Below are 13,566 nucleotides of genomic sequence, written 5' to 3' on the forward strand. Positions count from 1 at the left end.
CATATCTCCGCAGCTCTATCTCAAAATATCAGCCTTCACGCAGTCTCCGCTCATCATTCTGATGCTCTATTGCTCCAGACACCCAGAACCAAACACAAATGGGGGGATGCATTCTCTGTTATAGGACCAAAGCTATGGAATCGATTGGCTATCCAATTACGCAAAATTTTCATCAACAGAAACATTCAAGTCCCAGTGAAAACTAAATTTTGATATCCCATTAACATTCAGGAGAATTCAAATTCTATTCTTTTTCGTTTTCTATAGTTGTTGGGTGTTGTGTTTATTTTTCTACAAGCGCCATGAGCACCGAAAGGTGGACGCGTGCGCTATATAAGAAGCCACCAATATTATTATTATTATTGTCATTATTATTATTATAATTATTATCATTATCATCATTATTATTAAGATTTCCCCTCAATATTAATTTTTCAGCTCGCCCCTCGTGCTTGCATGAAATGCTTAATTAGACAAGCATCGATATGTCCCGATTGGAGGTCTCAATATCAATAATTTTCGGCTCGCGCTTCGCGAATGCATTCATTGTCTGGATATGCATCATGTTAATTATTACAAAAAGTGCTTAGAATATTCCTTTTTAAGATCTTAATACTGAAAATAATAGGCACGTGCTTAGCGCTCGCATACGTTGTTTTCGTTAGATACGCATCATTTTCATGATAAAAAACCCCGGACTAGAATATTATGTTTTATTTTGACTGGTCGAGTGCAGAGTATATACACAATAGACCTATATTTTGAAAGGGGTGCGATTTTAGCACTTGCCCGGGCCTCGTTTGTTCTAGATACGCCACTGTGGACATGGTGGACATTAAATTAAACAATGCGAGCGAATAGCGCGAGCTGAATATTATTATGGCCCGACAACTGGACATTCTAAGCAGGTTTTTTTAATGTAAATATCAAATTATATGTACCTCAGTAAACAATAATTGCAAGCGCGAAGCACAATAAGCTATTTTTTACATGTAGACATAAAAACTAGACATTCCTTTTGCACTTCTTGTAATAATGAATACGAAGGGTATATCATGCTCAACAATATATTTTTTTATATATATAATTGATCATGACTGGACGTTGTAAAACAATAAAGGACAAGCTGTTTGTAGCGCGAACTAAATTTACTGACATAAAAGTGAATATCTTAAAAGCGCTGCCCAACACGTAAGAAACTTGTGAAGATGATAATGGAACAGTCTGAATGATGCGATCGCGAAGCGCGAGCTAACAATTTTGGCGACTGGGACATATGGCCGGGCAATTTTAATCACTGTACGTAAAAAAGAATGGGCTTGATTGTAAGGCGATTTAGACCTAAAACCTATATACATTCAAATCTCTCTCGGAACATGAAGCAATTAATTAGAACCGCCCTGTGTGACAGTATATTCTAATCACTGTCGGTATAGCATATATATACACGGAGTAATGGAACATTCCTTCGTGACCCAACAGTTATATCATTTTTCCGGTAGGCGTCAGTCCGACAGCCTCTTTTCTTTTCATTTTTTTTCTTTCCTTCTTCCACTTTTCTTCTTTCTCTTCTTCCCCATCCTCACTTCTATTTTCCCCCTCTCCCCCTTACCCCGACATGGGAAGGGGGGGTCATACCCTGTTAGAGACGGCCTTTCAATATCGACGGAAATACAATTATGCTCATTCACAAGAATTTGTTTTAAAATACACGAATTTAAGTGTATTGTTATGTGATAGTTGTGGTGATGATGTATGACTAATTGTTCCATGGAATTTGAATGTTTCAGTGATTGGATCGAGCAGAAAAGGGAACTTTCGTGATTGATAACGTGTGACTAATTACACTATTTCATTTTTCATTATTTTCCCCAAATGAATGATATCATGAGGATATATTATTTTACATTTGTTTTATATTGATTTGTTATACTCGTATTTATTAGAAATTTTCATATTGTAATGCTAATTTAATTAATTTATTTTTAGGGACCCCGGGGTGAGAACAGGTTGGCTATTAATAGCCAATCTGAAACGGGTCTATCCCTACGATTCTGTATTACATGCATTGTAAGCTTCATTACTGTTATATTGTTAATTTGTTTTATTGTTTTTTTTTTATTATTTGATTATGTAATGTTATTTTGTTTATATTTATGCATTTTTTTAATCGTGAATATAACCAACCAATATAAACAATACCAGATCGAAGGTAAAGGATGCTTCATATACGCTGAGGTTTCATATAAATTGAAAGAAGAAAATCAATAACCAATTTACAGGTTTTCAGGTAAACGAGCTAGAAAAGAACACAAAACACTATTTTCACGTAAGGTTCATATAGTAATCAGGGATGTGTAAAAAAAAATCAGACTTCTTTTTTACTGTAAAGAATTTACGGAAGGAGGATCGAGAGAGGGGAAGCAGAAGAAAAGAAAAGAGCGGCCGAAAGAAATGGAAAATGTAAAAGAAAAGTGATATGATTTGAAAGATGTCATGAGCGGATTATATGGCGGAGAAACTGAAAGAATTATTGACCCCAATCATGGATAAAATTAAACACGATTCCTGCCCTTACAAAAAAACCAATCAAAAAAAAAAAAAAAAAAACCAACAAAGTTTATGGATAATAATTTGTAGGTCTAATAGTCATTATAGTCCGGGGTCTAGGAGTTGAGATGTTTTGGGTTTGCAACTACCCTATCTACCACGTTCCAAAATAAAGTCCAAAACGGATAGGCCCCGATCGATCGGAGGGGGGGGGGGGCAATACGTTGATCATGTTGATCATATAGTTTCTCCCCGGGAGTTTCTCATAAGCATCTTACGTGAAGATAGGCCCACCGAAGATTTTGATGGGATGGGAAATCCGGGATGGGAATATCTTTGTTGGGGGAGCTCGTGGAGAACGTAAAAAAAAACACACACACACACACACAAAAAAAAAAACCACGATGGTGGATGTTTCCATGCCAGGGGGGGGGGGGGGGAGAAGGAGAGGTCACTGCCTTTATTCCGAGTTCCTACCCAGCTTTGCCCCGTGTATGTAAACATAAACATGCACATGACACACGAAGGCCTGTGACTACGTGGACGTAACATGACCAGAGTGGAGTTCGGATACATATTACAGCTCCATGATATTGCATTACATGGAGCTATATTGCATTCTCTTCTCGAATCAGTCGACGGACGTTTGCTATATCGTGACCAGGTAAAATAGAATTATCAACAACCACAAGGATATATCTTGTAGTGCATGCAAAGGTAAACTAAAGAAAAGAACAGAGGGATTTTTTTTTTTTTTTTTTGGGGGGGGGGCACAATATAGCTTCTGGAAAATCACGCTCCATCCCCGGCCCCCATGATCCACAAAAAAAAACTACTATTACTCTACACTGTAGATCCGAGATTGTATTTGTAGCCCCGGTTTGTCGCGTTCTTTTCTGTTGTTGTCGTTTTATTTGCTACTAATTTACGTCGCCAAAATATAAATTCATCAAAATCCCATGGTCTGTAAGTCTACAAAGTTCATTATGAGGCATACATGTAGCATATTCAAATGTACAGACCACAGACGGAATGGACATTCACGAGTTCGACACAGTTTGACACTATGATCATGGACCTATGATATTCCCCCAATGTTATGCACAAGCGACACACACAGCTACACACTTTCACACAGGCAATAAGCAACGCACATGCATCGATCGCTTATCGCACACACCGAGCGGAGACACAGAAAAAACCCAAAACAAACTAACTTCGCCCCATAGAGATGTATACTAATATATCTCTATGCTTCGCCCACAGATCACGCAAGAAGCGAAATTCCCCGCGGTAAGCTCCGCCTACTTTCTTGCATACATCACAAGGTGGCGCTATATAATATCGATTTAAATTGGAAACAGAATCATGAATCAACCGTCGAGAAGTGCATTTTTCTCTTCAAACATTGCCTCAGATTTTCAGTTTTTAAAAAGACTTCCCGAACATGTTATGATCCCAAACTTTCACATGGGTATTTTTGAGCTGTTAGTCAAATGTTCATACCATTTTCAAAAAGCAATATGATAATTTTTTCAATTGCTCACAAAGTGAAACAATCCCTTTAAGGATCTACGGACAGACGACTTTGCTATTAATTACTGATTCTAGCAACAGGAGATATGTTTATCTAGCGAAGGATAAGCTGACTAAAAATCACAGGCCCGGGGAGGGGGGGTGCACTTGACCAAAAAAGTAGTGGGTATGTGCCGCGGGCGAGAAAAAAACGGGGGCCTTGGAGCGGGCTTTTTGTAAAAAGGAGGGTCCTCGGAACGGGCTTCGGAACGACAAATGTTTGTGAAAACGGGGGTCCTTGGAACGGGTCACCTGCGTGTGATATTGCGTATGCATCCCGATGAAACGGGCATACGTGCATGCAGCTAGCCCGGCGGCACGGGCGCCGGGTGCGCTAGCGCAGATGCGATGGTCGGACAGCGCTCTGCGGCCGCTTTTCACAAAAATTGCGGCGCATTGTAGCAGATCAATACGGCTGGAACGTCGTAACGGAAAATATGCTATGCTTTGGAGCGGCTTTCTTTGTTCTTTTTCTCAATAAGACAAAAATGCTATGCCTTGGAACGGAATTTGAGTGTAAAAATGGGGGTCCCCTCCGCGGCACATACCCACTATACATTATGTACTGAGTGCCCCCCCCCCCCCCCGGGATCACAGGACACAAAGACGATGACTCAAGGAGCCAATGTGGTCGGATGTATGAGACGAAGATGAAAATTATCCCTTCAAGTCGTTCTGTGAATATGTTTCGCATCTGAATCGTGACTTTCCGTATTTTTGGCAAAGACCAAAATCAAGTGCATCTCTTGAAATTGTCATAATTGGAAGCGGTCCAGGACCAGGGACAGTAGCATAAGACCAACAAAATGTGCCATGGCATGATTATCAGGTTGTTGGTAAGAATACATTGGGGAACAAGATGAAAAGCATTAGCATTGAAGCTACTTCGTCAAGGGCAGACCCTACAACAACCATTGCATTAGAGCTACAACTATCACTACGTTAGATGAGCAAGGATTTGAGCCCAGGCATATCATGATGGTTTCGGGACATAAAAGTGAGAGTAGTTTTAAACATTACTCTCGAGTTGACGAAGGACACAAATGACAAATGAGCTTAATAATATGCTTGTCTGAGCATATAAAGGCAAATGTCAGTCGAAGGTTAGGCTTTCTAGTCCAAGTAGTACAAGGTATAAAGTTAGTGCTAGATTTGGTCCTGGTCCTGGATCTGGTTCGGCAAAAGAAAGATCAGGACCACCATGTACAGTCAGCAGGCCACCACCTAGTCCTGTGTCATCTCATCCACCAGAATCTGCACCTGATATGTAATGGTTCAGCCTCAGGATCTACAAATATCCACATTGGGTCCTGGACCAGGTCCTGGTTCGACAACAGAGACATCAGCCTCAGTGAAACATTGTACAATCACAAGGCCGCCATCTAGTCCTGTTATATGTCACCCCAATAGTGTAGAAATTGCATCTGATGTTACGGCTCAGAATCAACATGGATCTAGGTCTGCCCTGTGTCCTGGACCGGGCACACAGTCTTCACGTCAAATGAACTTTGTGTCAGACAAATTGGATGTGAACCAGAAAAGGATCGTACAGTACCACATCCATCAATAATAAACAAGTAGACAATACTGGATCGTACCCTATATTCGTGTTTGTTGTTAATTATTCTACGTTGAACAAGTTGGAATTTCATTGGAATCTAGCTAGACTACCCCTAATACTTTTGGATTGATCTCTGTGGAAATTGAATCTTTTGCAAGAAATTGATCTGGTAAGTATATTCTATATTTTGTTTGTTCTAGGTCCGATATAACTATAGTTTAATCTAGGCCTAGATCTAGTTTTTCTACAAATTACAGTCCAGATAAAGAATTTTTATCGTTTAAGGCTATTTATTGTAACAAATATTGACTGATTGGGTTTGTGGAATAAACATTCTTTGTACCGCCTAAAGAATTTACATTTTTCCTCTACGCTGCTCGCTTCGGGAAAATATAACTCCTTGTGAAAATACAAATCCGGCGGTCTAAATAATGTTTATTTTACACACCCCATCGGTCAATATCTGTATAATGATTTTAACACCATGTTATTAATTTTTCGGCCAATTGATGAAGCCCAGCGCACACTCTGCGATCAGATTCGTCGCGATTTTTTTTTTTATAAATCGCATTTTTCTTTAAATGTGAAAGTTCCAAGAAAAAAAATTATTTTACGTTCGGCACAATATTAGGAATTTAAAAATCATAATTTTGTTTTGCGCCAACGCCTAGCTGTGGTCGGGGTAAAGTCCAAATCGGCGACAAGTCGCAGCCGACGATGACATAATTACGATTTGGATATGAATTTGCTTAGTTACCTACAAGAAGGCTCGAACTAGACTGAATTTCGATTTCAGCAGTCCTACCTCTTTTCTGAACTCTGGTCGGAGAGATTTGATCGGTTGGAATGTCCATATCAAATGTTATTACAATTTCTTTGAAATTCGGATCGCGAGGAATCGCATAGTGTGAGCCGGGCTGAAGATACTGCAGAACACGAAGATTATCGGCCCTGTTGAGTGCCTGGGCTTTAAAACAAAATCTGCTGGAATCATTGCACTTATTGTATTAACATTGCATTTAACCTTGAACCCTATTCTTCCTGTTTATGAGAGAGAAGGAAAAAGGAAAGAAAAAGACGGAGAGAGGGAAAAGGAACATAATGGATTGAGTGTTGAGTAGATAAAAGTGTGTGAGCGGGAGAGGGTGATGTTGTGCGCGCCCATGTGTGTGCGTAGCGCGTGGGTGTTGGGGTGCGGGCGCATTTGCTGCAAGGTTAGAATGAGGGGAAAACATTGCGCCGACACAAAAATCTATTTTTGCCCTAATACAGATAGAAGTACATTCGATCAACCTCGATTCTTCTAGCTAGGTATACTTCCAGGAAAGAGAGATATTCGACTAAGAAGTTCGCCATTAGGAAAACTCTCACAACTTCACTCGGTCCATGTCAAAGATTGTATATCATGTTCAGCTTTGGCGAGCGATTACATCGACCAAAATGGTTTGCCCTTCTCGGTCTCCTAGTCGTATTCCTGCTAGCATTTCATGCTGAAGGTAAATGAAAAATACCATTGCAAATTTCAAGTCTTGTGATAAAAATAATTACACCATTTCTAATCTTTCAGTTGATAATGTAGATTATTATCTATGTATTATTTATTTATTGATGTGTGTGTGTATATATATACATACATATATATATATATAAGTATATATATATACACACACACACATATTTCACAACATATTTAAATACAAGAGTTGCTAAAGCTGTTGTACATTGTATAATATATACATATATATATACACAACAAAAAAAGTAAGTCCCCCCTTAAACAAACATCAATAATTTCCAAACCAATGCGAGTTTTTAATATATTTTTACACGAGTGTGTAGGTAATGTTATATGCCACCCTCTGAGTGAATGTTATGTACGTATTTTACGTCATGCTTCATTGAGCACCGTCAGAAAGCAAAAATGTCACTTTTCAAAAGTCACAAGCCAAATATCATGACTTTGATTCCATTTTATTGGAACAAATTCCACATTCTCATCATAAAAAATAGCCAGAAGGCTTTTAAAAGGTACTTTCTAAAAGACGATACAACTTTTTAGGTAAATTTCACGGTTGAATAAACACATGTCCAAATTTTCTATAATTGGATTTTTACAAATTTCTATCACTAAAAATGATAAAATATGATAACAGTTATTTTTGGGAAGAGTATCTTCAACAATATTCATTGTTTCACGGTTCATTGAACATTTATTGAAAACCAAAAATACGATTTTTAAATATCATAGGCAAGTATTGTTTCATTTTGGTAACTGAAAATGATCTTTTCTCAACTTTTTCGTTATGTTCATGACCAATTAACATGCTTCAATAATTCAAAGGCGCTTAATCAAACACTCACGCTTGAATGAACATGTAAATGTGATTAGCTCTTTTTTACGTTATTGGAAAAAATGCAATTTGTAACTATGGATATCTGTCAAAAACCTCCTTGCATAGTTCATTTGTTTCGATTTTTATGAAAATCCCGATGTTTAATGCATCAGTGAACACACAATATTAGAAAATTATGCAAATGAGAAGAAAGTTCAAGGCCTTGGCCCCACTCTGTGCTGTATCGAATGGTTATTTTGGTGTGCGCGCCTTTTGGATAGTCTTGCTCTGACGCCATGTGCGAAGTTTCATGAAATAACTGTTGGCAGAAGTAACGAAAATCGTCCATGAAACAAACCCTTCATTTCATATTTGTTGAAATGTTGACTTCCTCTTTCATAGACTTGTGTACATTATGGGTGCATATGTTTAGGAATAAGTAACCCCTTATTCAATATGGTGGAACTTTTTTTCAAGGCTGTCTTTAGCAATGTCATTTGGCAGTAATGTTTATCAACCTATGGGCAGAATTCTGTGCAAAAATGAAATCGATTTGTTTATTTATGGATGAGTGAGCACGCATCAAAGTGGGAAAATTTGTATTTTCAACGTCACAGACTCATTTTATAGGGTAATTAAGTGGATATTGGGGGCAAATTCGGTTTCAAATGTGACTTTAATTGCTGTTTTTTTTTATCATCCATCATTTCTATCACCACACACTTTCCAAACTTTAAACATTTTCATGGTTGAGCGAGCACATTCGAAAACTAAGGAATGAATACTCTTTATACTGCATAAATTTATTCTTTTCCTAACAATTTCTCATGATCAGTTTAATTTACGGACAAATCATGGGTGGATCCAGAATCTTAAAATGGGAAAGGGACCTACAATTCGGGGAGCCACCAACATTTTCAAACGTTAACATGATCTAACAAGTTGTAAAAGATACTACGTTAAACCCCTATGATGATACGTCACAATACAGGGGCCGCGAAATGGTTTTCAAAGGGGCAGGAGGAGGAGGGACTGAGCCAAAAGTGGGGGCCGACCATGCAAAAAATCACAACCGTCTGGTCATTTTTGTACATGCTTTGGGAAAAAAGTGGGGAGGGGGGCTTCTGCCCCCCCCCGCTTCCGCGGCCCCCGCAATACATTGTGCTCACTCAACTATGAACATACGATATCAAAATTGTGTGTGGAGTGGCTAAATGATGGATAGTAAAACAGCGTGACACCATAAAATTCACCTAAAAACAACTTTTGCCCAACTTTGTATTTGCACAATCTGAAAAACGACACTTGTGACTTTCAAAAATTGTCATTTTTAATTCAATCTTTAATTACTCATGCATGAATCAACCGATCAATTTCATTTTTCTCCAGGAGTTGCCTAATGAGTGTAGAAAACCACCTACGAAATATCATATCTCAAAAAATTTACGTTCAAAAGTTACAGCAATTTGATTTAGGGGGGACTTACTTTTTTTGTTGTGTATATATATATATATGCAGTGCATCCCACAAAAAACGAAACCTAGATTTATCATAACTTAATTACAAATACAATAGACAAATGACCTACCAATGTAAAGCTTAGAATCTCCTCTTTCATCCGAAATTACTTAAATTATTTCTCATTCACGCATGAGTGAGCAAAAACAATTTGAAGAGGGGATACCAAAAAGTAATTTGGCGGGTTGTATCTGGGTTTCAAAAAGAAAACCACATATTAAAAAAGTTCAATATCTGCTCTTTAATTTGATACTTCAATTACAGAAAATGGTCAAGAAATAACAAAGTTCTGGTTATTTGAAACAAGGCTTGAATTTCAATAATTTCATAAAATGAAGAGGTTTTATAGGCTAGCGTTCAAACTCACTCGACACTCCGCTTTGTTGACGATCAGCGATGCATTAAGTCTTTTGTTACCATGCGATAGCTTAAGTGTTTCAAGTCACTAGGGCCTATTTTGAATAAAAATTGACTCGCGCTTCGCGATCGTAAATTTGGCTTCTCACTACTAGGGTACCTTTTCTTTGACAATAGTATTCATTAAGTAGGGTAATGATATTAATCCAGTGCTTCGATTTTGTCAAAAGCCTAGTAGAGCAATGGAAATCCCATGAAACTGAAATGAGCATGTCAATTTTTGTCACATTTTCACCATCGGTGTTCATCAAGGTCCCCGTTTAAACTTATTTCGCTTTAAAGTGGACCATCCAACCGGTAAATCAATTTACTTTTTTGTAGGATGTTTATGACTGATTCCGTTATTTAGGCATAATTGCTTTATTGTTTTTATGATTTGATAAAGAATAGATCCAAATCAGTGGCGTACCTAGGATTTTCCACGGGGGGGGGGGGGGCAAAAACGTTCGCCAAAAAAAAAAAAAAAAGCTGTTCAATCACAAATAAAGAATTTCGTACCAGAAAAAAAAAGGTCTTCAAGCTCGTCAGGGGGGGGGGCAATAGAGGTCCTTCAAGCTCGTCGGGGGGGGGGCAAAAAAGGTCTTTCAAGCTCGTCAGGGGGGGGGGCAGGGATACGTCCTTTGCATGGGTTGTGGCTCGTTGGTACGCTAGTGATCCAAATCAACAAAAAACTCCCTTTTTTTAATTTTCTGTCTATAGCTCAGGAGTTGGACGTCATCCCTGTCGACGGTCCTTTGCCATGTGTTTATCGAGAAGTATCGTTCGTATATGGACTCTGAATCGTGGGCCGTGGACGAATGCACCACTTGCACTTGCGACAACGCTTCTGTTACCTGTGTAATTGATTGTCAACCAGCATTCTGCGCTGAGCCCATAAAACCTGAAAGATCATGCTGCTTCGTCTGCCCATACAGTACGTGTTATGATCAAAGACAATAGATTTGAACTATGATATAATGTTTAAATGATGTTTAAATGAGTATGTTATATTCATTTCCAAATTTTTTGACAAGCATAGTTTTTGGAAGACAAATTCCATTACCATGATTTTAGATCTTAATGCGTTTAGTACATTAAGCTCATTTGGGAACGATTTTACTGAGAACCTGTCATGGCAGCAATATCTCCAACAGCAAGACCAGTGACTGCAATCTTAATAAAGACTAGATTTACATGAAAACCGATAAAGCAGGCCTCTTATAATAGGATTTTTTTTTTTGGGGGGGGGAGGATGCCACATCGAAAACCCAGAGAGAAGTTTATGCTAATTTCTGTATCATCTTTATCAATATCGTCCTCGGGATGAGTATAAGCTGGTTGGGGAAGCACAACCATGTCAATTTTCCAGGCTTAATGAAAAAACATTAAATAACAAACTTAATGATTGTACAACTTAAGTTACCCAGAGAAATTAGCTTCATTTCTTCTAACCCTAACAGATGTCCTGGTGAAGAAAGTCCTGCCTGAATTACAAGCACAGATACCATTGCAGAGGGAGGGGACAATCAAGTAAGCGTTGATGTTTCCATCAAGTTTCATGATCATAGGGACACCACATGAGTGTCAGGAGAAGATCTTTGGAAGCTTTCTGCTTGGGCTTCAGCCACTCCAGACGGCAATGGACCAAGGTAGGCCCTCGAAATTTAAGAACAACTATGATTGCTTTACGAACCATTTTTAGACCATTTAGTAAGTTTGCAACTCGGTCGATGGTTTTATCCTAAAAATTTATAACGAACTCCAAAACCCTCGGAGAGCTGGCCGTACAAATGTCGTATGAACATCATACGGACCAAGTAATATTTTTGTAGGATCGAGGAACATTTCTAGAAGCCTTGAATTCTTACGACGTTCGTAAAAACGCCTAAAGCTGTTCATAGAGGGCTCTCACGCCGTTTCTGATAGCGCCTTACGAACGGTAGCTCTTTTTTTGGTTTTTAAAACCCCTTTCACAATTGGTGGTGCGATTGCTTACAACCGTTGTAATTGTGTGCAACACATATGGTGACCAAATGATCGCAAGCGATCGCTCCACCGATTGTTAAGGCCCCTTAAGGGGGCTGTAAGGGACACGAAGTCTGCCTGGAACTGCCGCCATCTTGAAAGTCTGTTCAACAATAATTGGATTTTCAAGTGACACGGTCACGGTAGCGTTTGTTTTTCCACAACCCGACGAAATATACAAAAATTCGCAAAATCCTCTCACAAATGATTTGAGAGTGCCGAGAGTTGCAAAAACAAAAATTGTGGGATGGCCGTAAGTCTTGCGAAAGAATTAATCAAGGCATTCTTACGAAAAAATGTTAGAATTCCGAGGCCAGTGTATATTACCGAAAATCATTTCGTCTCCCGAGATGGCTCTTGTAAGTTAAACGGCGTTCGTAATTATCTCTACAACCAGCACCTGAATTCGTACGAACAGTCAGATTCGTACGTACGCTTCTTTCATAAGCCCCTTTACGACCGTAGATTAAAAGAAATTACATAATCAATAAATAAAAAACATAGCGTAACCATCTAGATTCTTTCCAAGAGCCTCTACCTTAATTCGTTCTTAAGGTTGCTCTCCAAGATAAAAAAATACCCCCTTGAGTTGTCCAAATTCTCCTAGTTTTGCTTTTAAGCAGACCCCCTTTTTTTTCTTTTAAGAAATATTAACTTGCACCTTACTGAATGTTTAGTTATGCATTTCTTACTAAGAGGTGATATTCAAAACGAATGATGTACTCTTTCAATTTCTTCTAAAAACATTTTTATTGGCAATTAAAAAAAACAAGACTGAACCCCGGATCGCTATTTTCTGTCTAAATCTGTATATGAATAACTTTTCTAAGACGAAAGTATGTGTGTGTGATTGAGTTAGAGAAAGAAAGATCCTGGTTTATCTGTAATGCCTGTTGCACCAAATATTTTCTAAATTCTTATTTATCACAAAGGATTGGATTCGAAGAGGACATTCTAGATCCGACACAAAAAGACCAGTGCTTCACGAAGAGAAAATAATTCAAGTTTACCAATCTGGACTTTTCCTTTTCTGACCCGATGGCCGAGTGCGAGGACATGAAGTATATATGTGTGAGGATCGAGAGAAGAGATAACCCAATGACCACTTGGGACCTCGGCTATACTTTTGGAGTATACTCTGGCTCAACTTCACAGACCGGTTGTACTGAAGCACCCGAATGCCAACATGATCGAAGCCTTTTTAATTCGCTACTGTCAAAAGTACTTCAGCAAGATCGAGGACAGTTTATTATGAATGTATTTATATCCGATTCTGATTGCTGATTACCGATGTAGTGCGACCTAGGCTTTAAATTTTCTGAACATCAATAACCTTTGTAACATCGTAAAGCTGAATTAATACTGAATTTGTAAAATCGCTCGAACCAAGAACAGTAACAAAAAAGTTCTGTAAGAGAATTCAATATAGTCTACCTTTTAACAGTTAGCAAGTAATGCATTCCATAACAACAATCATGAAAAGTTAGTGTATAGTTTTTATAACTGCCCCCAAATTAATTAAACTATAGATTATACAGTGCGTATCAATAAAAGTGGACACTTTGATAAAAAAAATTCTGAGAATCTAAAGGATACAACATCTGGATA

This window comes from Lytechinus pictus, chromosome 9 (genome assembly GCF_037042905.1).
Source record: "Lytechinus pictus isolate F3 Inbred chromosome 9, Lp3.0, whole genome shotgun sequence".
NCBI lineage: Eukaryota > Metazoa > Echinodermata > Echinoidea > Temnopleuroida > Toxopneustidae > Lytechinus > Lytechinus pictus.